The 12,106-nt window shown below is 41.9% G+C and overlaps 1 protein-coding gene across 2 annotated transcripts in view; it reads right to left on the reverse strand.

The window, feature by feature from the left end:
- Nucleotides 1-12,106, reverse strand: part of PLXNC1 (plexin C1) — a 171,759-nt gene that overhangs the window by 128,120 nt on the left and 31,533 nt on the right. The window lies entirely within an intron of this gene.

Genomic DNA, 12,106 nt, shown 5'->3' on the forward strand with positions numbered 1-12,106 from the left:
CCACAATTACAGACCACATCTGGCCCTATCAGAAGCCACAGATGACAGTTTCATTAACACAAAGCCAAGAGTGACCTTAAAACTAAAGGAAGTAGGCTCAGAATATATAGGCATGTGTTACTCTGATTTTCCTACATGATTCTACATGGTCACGCATTTTAAAGTATCCAGGACAACTTAACAGGTATAGATAGATAGGTATGTTTTTACATATAAAGTGTAAACAAGTGTGACTCAGTGACTGCGAAACTGGACATACCTGAGTTTCAATTTCTTGAGTCAACAAACATCTACTGAACACCCACTATGTATCAGGCACTGTTCTGGGTGTTTGAAAAATGGAAGTGATGAAAATGGAAAAAGAAAAAAAATTTCTTGCCCATATAAAATTTACATTCTTGTGGGGGGGTGTAATAGTTAAAAAAAAAAATAGTTATTAACAATAAAATTATTAACAGCTTAATGAATTTGTTTAAAAAATAAGTAAATTATACAATACACCATTGTTTTGCTAGTTGCTGTCATGTTGGCTCTGACACATGACAACCCTATGCACAATAGAATAAAATGCTACCCGGTCCAGCACCATATCTGTTGTGATCTATTGGATTTTCATGGGCTGATTTTCAGAAGTAGATCACCAGGCCTTTCTTCCTAGTCTGTCTTAGTCTGGAGGCTCCACTGAAATCTGTCTATTGTAGGTGACTCTGCTGGTATCTGAAATACCGGTGGCATAGCTTCCAGCATCACAGCAACACGTAAGCCACTGAAGCACAACAAACTGACAGATGGGTGGTGGATAAAATATACTAGAAGGTAATAAGTGATATGGGACAAGACAAAGAGGGGTGAGGGTGTGGGGAACACATGTTCAGGGCAGGTCTCATTGAGAAAAAAAAAAGGTGGCATTTATTCAGAGACTTGCAGGAGGTGACAGAGCGACCATTCAGATATCTGGAGGAAGCATGTTATTAAAAGAGGGAACCACCAGTACAATGGCCCTGAAATGGGAGGAGGCCAGCGTGGCTTAAGGTGAGCCAGTGAAGTAGAGAGGAGTGAACATCAAAGTCAAAGAGGTAAGAAGGGCTGATAACATAGGGTCTTGTAGGCCTGTGTGCAGACTTTGCCTTTTACTCTAAGTGAGAGAGAGGGAGCCATGCAGAGCTTTGAGCAGAGGAATGACATTGATCTGACAGATCAGAGTTATGAATCAAAAGGACCACTCTGGCTGCTGTGATAGAACCGGGTTTGAGGCATACGTATGAAGACGAGTCAGGAGACTATTACAATAACCCAGGAAAGATATAATGGTGGCTTGGGCTTGGTTTGCATCTTGATTCTACCATTTAAGTAGCTGTGCTACTTTGAACTAGTAACTTGATTAACCTTCTCAGGTCTCAATTTCCTCATCTCTGTAATGGGGCTAATAATGCCTTCCTTATTTATTTATTTATTTTTTTATGTAAAGTCATTGTAAGGATCAAATGAGAATTTTGAAAGATGCTCAGCACATAATCAACACTCAATAGATAATAATCTATTACTAGATTGCAAACTCCTTGTGGGTAGGGACCATGCCTTAGTCATCTTAGTCATCTTTCCACCTATCACTTTGCCCAATATAATACCTTAAAGGTGCCCAACATTGTCAGTTTGAACACATCAGATATAATATCTGTACACACATCTTTACCTCTGTGGACATCAATTACTTTGGCACACGGTTTGAAAAGAAAAAATTGGCATGTGAGATTCTTTGCAGACAAAGTCTACTTTCATCTATCTATTGATCAGTAATATGACTGTTACTTGCATATCCTGATGACAATTAGAAATTCGCTCTTTAATTAGAGGCTCCTTATCACTTTGGCACACAGGCAATCTCTCTGCACTCACCCTCGCTCTCAGGACCTGGGCCTGAGTCTGGATTTGCCCTGCAGTCAGTGACTCCCTTCTATTATCAACTTTGAGTCAAGTCTAAGTGTATCTGGTGCAACTAGCGGCTCATTTGGAGCCCCCAAACTGCTACCAAATTTAGTAGCAGCTCTGCAAAAGTCAATTTCACTAGCCAAATATGTTAAATACGACTTAAAAACAAAAACAGAAGTAGTTTGGTCTTAAGGAAGGTGGGAAAATCTGTGCCTCAAGTAACTTAAAAATGACTCTAGAACCTCACTGTCCAATATGGTAGCTACTTGTAACATGTGGCTATCTAAATGTATGTTGAATTAAAATTTCAGTTCCTGGGTCACACTAGCCACATTTCAAGTCCTCACTGGCTACATATGACTAAACCCAGTGCCGTCGAGTCGATTCTGACTCACAGCGACCCTACAGGACAGAGTAGAACTGCCCCATAGAGTTTCCAAGGAGCACCTGGCGGATTCGAACTGCCGACCCTTTGGTTAGCAGCCATAACACTTAACCACTATGCCACCAGGGTTTCCGACATGTCACTAGTGGCTACTATATTGGAGAATCCAGATAGAGAACATCTCCATCATCATGGAAATTCTACTGGACAGCACAATCCTATAGAAAACTATGAGTGAAGGGAGCCATCAGGCAATCACTGACTGAGTTGTGGGCTTGCCAGGTTCTTGTCTTTCCATCTCTGATTCATCAGCTTTATTAATCAGCTAATATTCAAACAGCTGATCCTGTTCCTGGTTGTATAGAAGAGGAGAAACAGGAAGCTAGTTTAAAGAAAAATATTCTCAAGTGAGGCTCCAGAGAAGAAAGCCTGCTGCCCCGGTATCTCTTGAGCAAATCATCACGTCAAAAGCATCACTTGGCAGCACCACCTATGAAGTATTCTTGCCAATGAAGCTGAGCCCGGATCTCATCAATCCTTTAGTGCTAACTTCCATTTACAAAAAGAACCAAACCCACTGCCATCAAGTCGATTTTGACTCATAGCAACCCTATAAAGGACAGAGTAGAACTGCCCCATAGGGTCTCCAAGGCTATAAATCTTTATCGAAGCAGACTGCTACATCTTTCTCACGGAGCAGCTGGTGGATTTGAACTACCTACCTTTTAGTTAGAATCTGAGAGCCTTAACCACTGAGCCACCAGGGCTCCTAGCTCCATTTAGCATTAGAAAACAGAAGGGATAGAGGAACAAGCTAAGTGACACCACAAGAAAACAAACAGCCAAACCCACCATGTGAGACATTCTATAGAACAAAGAATCTCATTTTTTTAATATGTCAATGGCAGGGAATTAAATGAAGGAAGAGGGTTGCTGTAAATTAACAGAGACAGAACAACCACATGTGATTTGAGGACCTTGTTTGGGCACCCATTTGAACAAAACAATTGCAAAAAAAGGCATTTTTGAGTCAATCAGGGAAATTTAATTATAAGGGCTGGATATTAGATAATTCTAGGAAATTACCGGTAATTTCATTAGGTGTGATAATGGGCATTATGGTAATGTCAGAAAATGGCCATAGTTTTTTTAGAGATGCATAGTGAAATATGTAGGGTGAAATGACATAGTATTTGGGATTTGCTTTAAAATACAAAAGTAGATATTTTATGACCCCAGTTATATGAAATACCTAGGATAGGCAAATACATACAGATGAAAGTAGATTAGTGGCCACCAGGGGCTAGGGGAAGAGGGGCCTGGGGAATTATTGCTTAGTGGGTACAGAATTTCTGTTTGGGGTGATGAAAAGTTTTGGAAATAAATAATGGTGATGGTTACACAAAAACAACCAACTAAAAACAATTCACAAAACACTGCCGCATAGAACATTTTAAATGAATTAAAACTGCAGTGCAATTTTTATTGGGGGCTTATTTCATTTGCTCTTAGAGTGTGGTTGATGCAGACAGGTGGGAGCTGGAAAGTTTGTGTAGTGCTGATGCATTTATTTGACACCTTGGAGATGAGGCATCAGTAGTCACTCTAGAACTCTGATTTATGGCAGGGTAGCTTTTCTTCCTCCCTCCCTCCTTTCTTTCTTCATTCCTTTTTGTAATTACCAAAGTATACTGTGTGCCAAAGTTTACCCACCAGTTTCCAGATCAAGCTACCTAGAGTGGCCTACACTGAAGCTTGTCCTGACAACTATTGATCCTGGGTGTAAATTGTTAAGTTTCATTGACGGTGGGAATGGGACTTCCCTGTAAGGCAATTCAGAATTACCTATCAAAATTATAAAGCACATAATCTTGGGTCCCATAGCCTCTTGTATATGTGTGAAATGATATATGTATATGAATATTCATTACAGCATCATGTGTTACAACAAAAGATTGAAAACAATCTCAGTATTCAACAATAGGGGACTGGTTAAATAATGTAATACTATTTAGCCATAAAAAATAATCAGAAAACTCTTCACATATTGATATGTTATAAATGCTAAGATATTATCTCATATGAAAAAAGCAAAAACAACATATGTAGTATGCTAACATACCAGTGATCATGAACATCGGCTTAGGACTAGGCAATGTTTCATTCTGTTATACAGAAGGTCACCATGAGTCAAAACTGACTCAATGGTAGCTAACAACAACAACATTTATTTAATACGAGAGAGAAAGAATATCTTCCCCTTTTGCTTGTAGGAAGTCCCTGGGTGGTACAAACTGTTAATGTTTTTGGCTGCTAATCAAAAGGCTGGAGGTTGAAGTCCACCCAGAGGCTCCTTGAAAGAAAGGCCTGGCAATCTACTTCCAAAAAATCAGCTACTGAAAACCCTATGGAGCACAGTTCTACTCTAACACATGCAAGACTGCCATGAGTCAGAATCAACTTGACAGTAACTGGTGGTTACGGTTTTTGCTTGTAGAGCCCCTTGCCCATTGCTGTTGAGTCGATTCTGACTCATAGCAACCTTACAGGACAGAGTAGAACTGCCCCATAGGGTTTCCAAGGAGCAGCTGGTGGATCTGAACTGCTGACCTTTTGGTTAGCACCAGCGCTCCATTGCTTATGTGTGTATGCGTATATATATAATTCTGGAAGGATACCCAAGAAACCAATCTCATTGTTTGCCTCAGAAGTCAGGAATGGGTGACTCTCACCATATACTATACTGAGTTCTTTTGAGTTTTGAACTATGTCAATGCAATTATCATAAAATACATACAATTTAATTTTTTACCATGTTTGAGGATGAATGGGAGAATTGTTTTTTCTTTTTGCTAGCTCATGCAGCGAATGATCATCATAACCCTGAGGACAGAACAAGAAGGGAGTTTAAATGTTTTATTATAAGGGACCCATATGTGCTAGAAGGAGCGGTTAGGGATCCCTGCTTCTGTAATCCTTAGAGTCTATCTCTCTCAGATGACTACGGGACAGGAAAGAGATGGTTCCTCTCCTCCTCCTCCAGGTTCCTATTAATATCACCTCTTCCTCATCCACCCCCAGCCCAGCCCCAGCTCAGGGGCACCAATAGAGCACTTGGACCTCCTAACTGCAAAATTCTTGACAACATCAGTACAGCAGAGGAAGCCAGCACGACTGGAGCAAGGGAAACGTTTCTTCCTCAGCTGGGTTTAGCCAGGCAGCCTCGGAGAAGGAGCGTGATCAGTAAGACAATGCAAGTATTAAGAGTGAATCACAGAGCCCCGAAATTGATTGAATTTTGCATAAAAGAAACCTCATCCAATTCACACACCGCCCCCCACCCCCACCCTTGGGCATGATGTGGATTTTTATCTATTGCTTCCAGGGTATGACTTGAATATAGGTTATTCTGAAGTCAACCTGAGCCACCTCCATGTATGACTGTATAGCCATTGTATATTCTTATATACCCCTTCATCCTTTGGGTCTTAAATGTCACCTCCTCTAAGAAGCCCTCCCTGATTGCCTGTCTACCACACCCTGTGGTTACTCTATTCCATCACTCTGTGTTCTTCATAGCACTTATCACTATCTGAAATGACTTTATCATTGATTTCTCCATTTATTTGTTTTCAGTCTCTTTCCCCACCGTGGGAGCAGGGGCCTTGCCTGTTTTGTTCACTTTTATATTCTCAGCACCTAGAACAGTGCTTGGCACATAAAAGGTGCCCGGTAAATATTTATTAAAAGAAAACAAATGACTGTATTAGCATTCACCATTTCATAGGGCTCTTTAGATATTTCTTTCTGAAGGCTGTGTAGAAAACAAATTTTCCCTGACGGAGGATTTCAGCACATGTCAACATATTGCTTCTGTTGACATCTTCCTGAAGTTTTATGGTAGCTGATTAACTAGCCTTGGGATTTTTGCTGCATACAAAAAACCCTCCCCAGCTACAGTCCTGAAAGTAACCAAGTACAGACTTTCACACCAGACCCTTGCATTACAAGTTCAGTACCATCCACAGACAGGACACCACAGTGAAGGAAACAGGGGTGGGGGGGGAGTGGGACGATGGAGAAGAATTAAACAAAAGTCCATTTTTTTTTTTCCTTTACTCTCACTATGAAATTGGAGAGCGATGGGTACTCAAAAAGCTACAAGATTCTACACCAAATTAATTTTCTTATGCCTTATTCAAGAGCCCTAGTAGTGCAGTGCTTAAGCACTCAGCTGCTATCCAAAAGGTCGGTTGTTCGAACCCGTCAGCTGCTCTGTGGGAGAAAGATGTGCCAGTCGAGCTCTGTAAAGATTACAGCCATGGAAACCCTATGGGACAGTTCTACTCTGTCTTATAGGGTTGCTATGAGTGGGAATCAACTTGACAGCATACAACAATATGCCTTATTCTATGGGGCTAACTAGTTGAAAGGTAAACAAATCAACCCTTCTCATTTTTTTTCTATAAACAATTTATAAGAAACACTAAAATAAATAAATAAATAAAAGAAACATTGAGATGTAAGCCCCCCCGACAGACAGTCACACATACAAAAGAAAGCAAGGTGAACATCCAGTAGTGCTTAATATGCTTCAGTAGTTAGGAGTAATAAAGATGAAATACAAAAATTAAGGCAAATTCCTCTCTCGTTTCCAATCTACTCATTTCAATGTAAGTAATAAGAGATGCATACAGCCTGAGCCAAAGGTACTCAATTTGTGGATTACGTGGGAGTAATCGTTCTAAACTGGGGAGTCCCTGCAAACCCACAAACTGGAAGGAATGAGGTGGGGGTGAACCTTGAAACAGGCTTCATATGACATTCTAAACAGCTAAACATGAGCCCGTTTCCAAGTTGTGACACTTCCTGCTGCTTTTACTTTTTAGTTCATTACCTTAGCTCAGTGTCCCCCACCCTCACCGCACCCCACATCTGGCCTCAGGTCCTGTCCTGGGTTCTTCAAGGCCTCCTTTTCCTTATTGGAACCTTCTGTGGGAGTATAAATAGAGCCTGTCCTTATAAAGATTTAATTTTTTGTTGTTTTTTTCTCTTACCTTCACTTGAAAACTTTAATAAGCAGAGTCAAGACAGATCCTTTGGGTATCATTCTGTTTGAATGCAGGAAGAACTTTCTGGAACTGGGTTTAATTTCACTCCATGATTTGGATAAATGAAAGCTTTTTGTGGGGATTGAATTTTGAGGGCCACATAGGTAGGAAGCCCTAACTATAAGCAAATGAGAAGTGCCTATTTGCTGGGTATGGGAAAGGAACACGATTTAGATTCCTGTACCCTGAGCCCTGGAAACCCTGGTGGTGTAGTGGTTAAGTGCTATGGCTGCTAACCAAGAGGTTGGCAGTTCGAATCCACCAGGCACTACTTGGAAACTCTATGGGGCAGTTCTACACTGTCCTATAGGGTCACTATGAGTCGGAATCGACTTGATGGCAGTGGGTTTGCTTTTCTTCTTTTTTTTTCCTGAACCCTACTTTAGTCCCAGGATGTTGGGGAAACCCAACATTGGCCTCCTATCTATCAGGAGCCACTCAAAAACCTTGGACACAGAACACCTACCTTTGCTCCAAAGAAGCCCAGTGAGGAAAAGCTGGAATCTCAATAGGGCTTCAAAGGCTCCAAGTGATACTTGAAGCTCCCAGAGGAGAAGGCTCTTCCTTCTTCTAATACAGAAGTCTGCACTCAATTAGGTTGCCAAGAGGCTTTTCCCGAAACTACAGAAGCCATAAGGCCTTCTCATGAAACTCCCAACAGTTGCATCTTGGTATCTACTCAAACACCCCAAATATTAAACAGAAAATAAGAAAAAAAAAAAAAAAAAAAAACCAATTCCACAAACTCTCTCAAGCTCTATAGACTACATTTTAATTGCGTTTTTGTTGTTGTGTGCCATTAAGTCGATTTTGACTCACGCAACCCTATATAACAGAGTAGAACTGCCCCATGCGGTTTCCTAGACTTTATGGGAGCAGATGGCCTGGTCTTTTCTCCCTCGGAGTGGCACTTGACCACTGTGCCACCAGGGCTCCTTTTACATTTTAATTGTTAGTGCAGCTTGAAAACTGTTGCCTTCAAGTTAATTCCCACTCATGCTGACCCCCATGTGTGTCAGAGTAGAACTGTGCTCCGTAAGGTTTTCAATGGCTGGTTTTTTGGAAGTAGATCTCCAGGCCTTTCTTCCAAGGTGTCTCTCGGTGGATCTGAACCTCTAATCTTTCAGTTAGCAGCTGAGAATGTTAACTGTGCCACCCAGGATGTTGGGGGTTAAAAGTTTGGACTCTGAGGACAGATTGCTTCTGTTCAAATCACCTTGAGGAAGTTCTCTAGCCTTCCTAAGCCTCAGGTTTTATCATTTATAAAGTGAGGTGGTAACCGTATCTATCTGTAAGGATTAAATGAGTTAACCCATGAAAACGTTGGTTCTAATGCCTGGCATATAGTAAGAGCTCAGAAATGCTAGCTATTATAATTCCTCACCCTCTGTCTTCTTATCTTTTATGCTTACAAGAACGGTTAATGGGCATGCATAAAGTTAGAGATTTCAAATTTCATGCATATTCTCTTATTACTTATTTTACCACCTGGAAAAGCTCAAAATACTCAATTCCACCCTTGAAATGAGGACAATTTTCTCTACACATCAGAGTCAGCTCAAAGGGATCCAAGCCACAGGCTAGGCTGCTGTGGGATCTGGAGAAAGACGTGCTGTGTGTTCATAGGCATGCACACACTTGGCAATGTGCTTGCTGGACACCACGTGCACCGTGAATTCCCAAATGCTGAGTTCAGAGTGACCATATTTTTTCAGCTGATCTCGGAGGAGACGCTGACAACTGAAAAATTATAGCTTGCAATCATGTTCAGAAAGGAAGTAAAATGGGGAAATAACTGGGGAAAAAAGTCGACATAACTTGTTTGATGGCCATTAGAACCACACGTCGATGAAATAAGGAGGCAGATTAGGTGCTCTCAAAGGGCCCGTTCAGCTCTAAATTCCTTCAATTTCTCTAAAACCTTACAAAAGGATTTAGGAGTAGAGGCAGGAGAAGGAGAGCAGCTAAGGTATTAACATACTATCAAGTCTTCAGTGTTTTCACAGATTGTCATTAAAACCTTACCTTGGAAGACATGCATGTCTTTAACAACACGTTAAAAGTGATTCAATGTCTCAGCTTAAATTCAACACATAATCTTTCCACAGGTAGTAGCTAAAAGGTTGGCGGTTTGAAGCCTCCCAGAGACGTCTCAGAAGACAGGCCTGGCAGTCTGCTTCAGAAATATCACAGCCTTGAAAACCCTATGGAGCAATTCTATTCTGCACACATGGGGTCTCCGTGAGTCGGAACCGAATCTGTAGCAACCAACAACAAAACCTAAAAACCAAACCCAGTGCCATCAAGTTAAATCCAACTTATAGTGACCCACTACAGTTTCAAAGACTGTAAATCTCTACGGAAGCAGACGGCCACATCTTTCTCCAGCAGAGCCGTTGGTGGTTTCAAACCACTAATGTCTCAATCAGCAGTCGATCACTTTAACCACTGCACCACTAGGGTGCCTTACAACAGCGAATAAAAATGCTGTTACAAAGAATTTGCAAAAATATTTTAATATAAGCATTTCCTTTTAATGAAAGGATAAAAAATTGTACATAGAGTCTGACCTCAATTATGTAAAAAAAAATAAATAAAACAAAAACACACCAAAGTGTAGACAGCAGTTGCCTCTACGTGATGGAATTAGGGGTATTTTTTTCTTTGCCTTCCCCAGCCCTGCTAGTTTACAACTCTCTATGTGAGCATACATTACTTTTACAGCAAGAAAAAAAAAATTTAATAAAATGATGTTTAAAGCTGCACCAAATTATATGAAAACTCCATGAGGCTTTCAGAGATTTAAGAGGTCAATTTTTCTGTTATTGTTGTTGGCCCCCAATTGTTGTTATCTGCCTCTCATCCAACCAGGCATATACTACGGTGCCCAGCATATGTCAAAATGCCATCAACTCTTGATCACTCGGAAACTGATGAGTCAGGCTGTGGGAGATCCAAGCCCTCTTTCTTTCTTCTCTTCCTCCCAGCGTCTGCTTTGGGTTTGGTTTTGTTTTGCGCCGCTCATTAGTACCTCTGCGGCTTAGGAAGCCAAACTTGTGTCTATCAATGCTTGTCTTTTCTAACAGTTCTGGTGACAAGGTGGCAAGGAAGAACCTTGAAGCTTTTGAATAAAAGGATTTGGGATTATCTGTGTCTCCCATATCATCTGTACAATCCCTGGGCTTCAGTACTCTGAGTAATTTCAGGGCTGCATCCAAGAATCTGCAGACAGGATAAATGAGGGACTCTCGGGAATTATGGGCTGTTCTAGGGAGCCTGGTGGGGCCAACTCAGCTCAGATTCATCCCTCACAACCTCCTCCTGCAGGAGGGAATTTTCCTGAGGGAATCTCTGAGAAACAAACAAAAAACAAAGAAAACCAAATCCACTGCTGTCCAGTCGGCCGACTCGGACAGAGTAGAACTGTCCCATAGGATTTCCAAAGACTGCCTGGTGGACTCAAACTGCAAACCTTTTGGTTAGCAGCCATAGTTCTTAACCACTACGCTACCAGGGTTTCTGAATCTCTGAGAGGAGGAATTAATTCCCAAGAATACCACCATGTATTCCCTCAGTCAGATGGTCAACCTTCTCCTTCCACAGCTGGGATCCTTCTCTGAGCCTCTAGACTCCTTAACCCACCCCAGGAGCATCAGCTACTCACCACAGACCCCAATCAGCATGCCTACGCCCACCTCTCAGGGAGTGACTGTGCTTGGGGCAGAGGTTACAAAGTCAGCATAGCATGAGGGTTAATAGCGCAGTCCATGAAGTTGCTCCAGGTTCAAATCCCTGCTCTGACACTGTGTGACCTTGGGCAAGTTATGCAACTTCTCTGGACCTCGGTTTCCTCATTTGTAAAATGGGAGTAGTACACCTACCTCGAGGACTGTGGTGGTTCAGTGATAGAATTCTCACCTTCCACGCGGGACACGGCGGTCCGACTTCCAGCCAATGCACCTCGCGCACACCCACCACTCCTCTGTCAATGGAAGCTTGTGTGTTGCTAGGATACTTAACTGGTTTTAGTGGCGCTTCCAGACTAAGACAGACTAGAAAGAAAGACCTGGTAATCTGCTTTTGAAAATCAGCCAATGAAAACCCTATGGATCACAACAGTCCAAAATTCAACCATCATGGGGATAGCAGAGGACTGGACAGTGTTTTGTTTCATTGTGCATGGGGTCAACACAAGTCAGGGGCAACTCAATGGCAGCTAACAATAACAACAACAAGGGGTTATGGAGAGGATTAAATGAAGATTAAAACACATAGAGTGACTGTTAGCAGTAACAGAACAAACAACAACAAACAAAACAACCTGCCCTTGTTATTTGCTGTGGCCTTTGAAGGGGTAGCCCATACAGATCCTGAGGAAAGCAAGACCATAGTCAGCCCCCTCCTCCTAGCAGCATAAGGCTGTAGCGCATCCCTGTTCCTCTCGTGCCACAACATCACTAAACGCTGGCCAGCTGCACACAAACTGCTGGGCTGAACAAACAGGACAGGCGAAACCAGGCCTTCCCACAGGGGACTATTTATAGCTGGGTGTTCCTGCACCTCCAACTCACCATGTAACAGTTTGGTTGGCTTGGCTTTGGGGAAACAGTGTTCTTGTCAAAACACTTGTCAAAAATATCCCAAATCTGAAAAGATAATTGGTGAGGAGGCCCAGTTAGGA

Source organism: Loxodonta africana, chromosome 4 (assembly GCF_030014295.1).
Source record: "Loxodonta africana isolate mLoxAfr1 chromosome 4, mLoxAfr1.hap2, whole genome shotgun sequence".
Lineage (NCBI taxonomy): Eukaryota > Metazoa > Chordata > Mammalia > Proboscidea > Elephantidae > Loxodonta > Loxodonta africana.